The following is a 3,242-nucleotide window of genomic DNA, read 5'->3' as shown; positions in this document are numbered from 1 at the left end:
ATATACAGGAAACTCAAGCATGATGAGCAATGTTTCAAAAAGTTTTACATTCTAGCAACAAGCTTGAGCGTCCTGTATCATTATTTTAATAATCTAATAAAATTATTTTCAGATCTGTATCTAGTTGAACTTTTTAATGTTTCAACACACAAAATAATTTTTCTCGTATTTACACTTTAACAGCTACCGTTGCCTCACAGGGATTTCATCATTTCAATGTACTACGAATCAGATTGTGAGTAGTTTTAATCGAAATGATCTGGTTCACCCCGACAAAATTACATTTGATTTTTATACTCATACACAAAAGAACGATTTTGCTATATAAAAATTTGGCTAGATATAAATTCGAAAATGAATTTTGTTGGACCATCAAAATAATTTAATAGGACGTTCAAATTCATTGCTAGAATGTCAAAACTTTTTCACTATTACTCTCATCATGCTTGAGTTTCCTACATAATTATTTTGATAGTCCAAAATTATTTTTGGACCTGTATTTACTTAAATTTTTAGACACTTCAGCAAAATTATTTTCGTGCATGCGTTCTTTGAGCTTGAATAAAAATTTGTTATTTATAAGTTGAATGTAAAATGACAAGTCAATTAATCGTAATTAACATTTAATCACAAGTAAAATACGTTAATTTTTTTGTATGGAAACGAAAATTCCATTTAATTGTTTTCAGGACAATTAAGATACTTTCAATGAAAAATGTTGTCCAACTCGCGTAAATGCCACTTCCATGATCTCCCAAGATGAGAAGAGAAATCAATCCCATTTCGTTTCGCGGTATTTAGAAATCTCGTCACCATCGGCAAGATGAATGTCCGAGAGATCGGTAAAATTATAGGCTGTTCACGGCGATAGCAACGATGATGGCGTGTCGCATATTTGCGGACAGTGAAGATGATCAGAGAGAGCAGTTTAATTACTCGGCCGCGGTGCGAGTGAAAATTAAATCGCCAGTTAAGTAGAGCACAGAGTGAATCCGAATGCTCAGTAAAACTGCACGGCGCAACCCCGGAATTAGATGCGGATGTAGCGCCGCGAGATCCGCCATTCATCCTGCGATCCTTCCGGCTTAATGAAGATTTGATTACAACGCGTGGACGGTCTAAGCGACGATTAGAATTTATTGTTCGGTAACATCAAGCCGGTTTTTTCCGCGAGCGCGACCTTCGTCTCTGCAAACGCGACATGACGCAGAAGCATTATTCATGACGCGGATAATCGATCGAAGATCCCGGAAATGGTCTCGTCGCTATGACACGGTCCGCTAGTGGCGATAATCGAAAGTTCTAAAACGGAAACGACGAGCCTCGCCCGGCTCGAGGAATCGAGACAAAGGAGTCGTTCATGCAAATGGTTTCAGCCCTGACATTTCATTCGTGAGGTTTTCCCTCAGTTTTCCTTGGTTCTCGAAAGCTGAGAAACTCACGAGATACTTTTCACAAATGATATGATGCTCTCGGACAATTGCTAAATGTAGCGAGTCTCGTCGATTTCAGATCTGTCAAACATCAATTTGAAGGTAAACTTCAAACGACGGATATTGGCTATCGTGATGGGTGATGGCTCTAAAATAAACTTCCACGTTTCCTATTGAGTTTTAATATAGTTTCTTTTCTCTCAAAGCGACTGTTGAATCTCGATAATTGTATGAATGTTATATCCGGCAACAAAAAGCAATTCCACTGATTTTAGATCTGTCAAAAATAATAATTGTAGCTCCATCAAATAATTTCAAAACTAAACTTCAATTGTCACGTATTATATTGGTGCGATAATATCTATTAAAATATGAAACTTTCGCTTCTTACTAAATTATAGTTTCTTTTGAAAATGCTGTAAAAATAATTTCTTTTAATTGTAAGTAATCACTCAAACTGTCATTTATTCAAATTGTATTTCAAATGTTGATGGTCGTTTAAGAATGATTTCTCTCTGATTACTTCTTGACACGTAAACCATTAGAAATTAGAGCGTTCGTAATTCAATGGCTATTTTCTACGATGACGAGGGACTGGCATCATCATGTATAAACGAATGATCTCGATTCTAAACTTAACATGAACGAAGATAATTTACATGACTGGAGTTTGAATAAATTATGATAATGTTCATGAATCAATTTTTAATTTATTGATAATTTCATTATAATATTACCAAATCAACAAGAATGTTGTAATATAATATGAATATAATATATCGGATTACAATATATTATATTTCAAAGTAATATAAATTATTAGGTACTTTTATTGTTAACTATTATATTAATCATAATAAAATTATCAAGATAAAACTATTAATTTTTAATTAAAATTAAATACAATTATAAAAAATTATTTACACAAATATAAAAGAATTATTAAAAATATTATTTATTCAAATATTAAAAATTATTATTCATATATTAAAAATTATAAAAAATTATATCCAAATATTAGTACATGTAAAAAAACTATAATCTGCATTCGAAAAATTATAATTAATCTACCTACATTCGAAAAATTTAATCTGTACTAAATAATGGAAAAAAAAATATCTACTTCTAAAATTTTGACAAACATTTTTTTTATTTTATATAATAATATTGTCTAAATAAAACGTTGTTTAAAATATGTCTTCTCAGAATCTGTTAGAATATATTGTTTACACGAACAATGCTCATAATAAATGCGAAAAGTTTCACTATAATCCTATTGACATGTTTACCAATATACAATTTTCAATATACTTTAAACGCAACATAACGTCGGAACTGCTCTTCCGCAAAAAAATAACACGTCTAAACCGTAAATTTCAGTTAGAGAACCGATGCCTCGACGTTTGAAATATTGAACAGCCGAGCGAGGTCCCATTCAACAGTTAAAGGATGGATCTCCGACAGAAGTGACCGTCGATTTCGCAGGTAGACGGACAGGTAGAAATGTGTGCATAACTCACCAGAATTTTATGCACGGTTCGTCTTGGTGGGGTTTCCGGGCAGGCTGCGATTCCAATAGTTCACTATAGGCAAAACGATTGTGTCCGTTTTCGTGGCGAAATTCCGTGTTACTGAAAGCGGCCGAGACAGAGCTGTGAAACGTCGGTCGGCTTTACGATCGGTCGAAAGTACCGGCGAGCGGGCAAGCCGCACCACGGTTTCTACAACACAACTGGCTTTCGAGAATTCCCGCTTGGAATGCCTACGAGGAGGAACGGTATATGCGATACTCGGCCGTGCCTACCTCGG

General features: G+C 34.2%; 1 protein-coding gene across 1 annotated transcript in view; it reads right to left on the bottom strand.

Moving 5' to 3' along the window:
- Positions 1-3,230, bottom strand: part of LOC108726076 (D-beta-hydroxybutyrate dehydrogenase, mitochondrial) — a 26,355-nt gene extending 23,125 nt beyond the window's left edge. The window contains exon 1 of the mRNA XM_018453447.1: positions 2,954-3,230. The gene's annotated coding sequence lies outside the window, so the exon portion shown is untranslated. The remainder of the gene's footprint in view (positions 1-2,953) is intronic.
- Positions 3,231-3,242: the final 12 nt, after the last annotated feature.

The sequence above is a fragment of the Mycetomoellerius zeteki genome, unplaced genomic scaffold (assembly GCF_001594055.1).
Source record: "Mycetomoellerius zeteki isolate Tzet28-1 unplaced genomic scaffold, Tzet1.0 scaffold382, whole genome shotgun sequence".
In the NCBI taxonomy this organism is placed as follows: domain Eukaryota; kingdom Metazoa; phylum Arthropoda; class Insecta; order Hymenoptera; family Formicidae; genus Mycetomoellerius; species Mycetomoellerius zeteki.
This window is presented reverse-complemented; position numbering and strand designations above follow the sequence as displayed.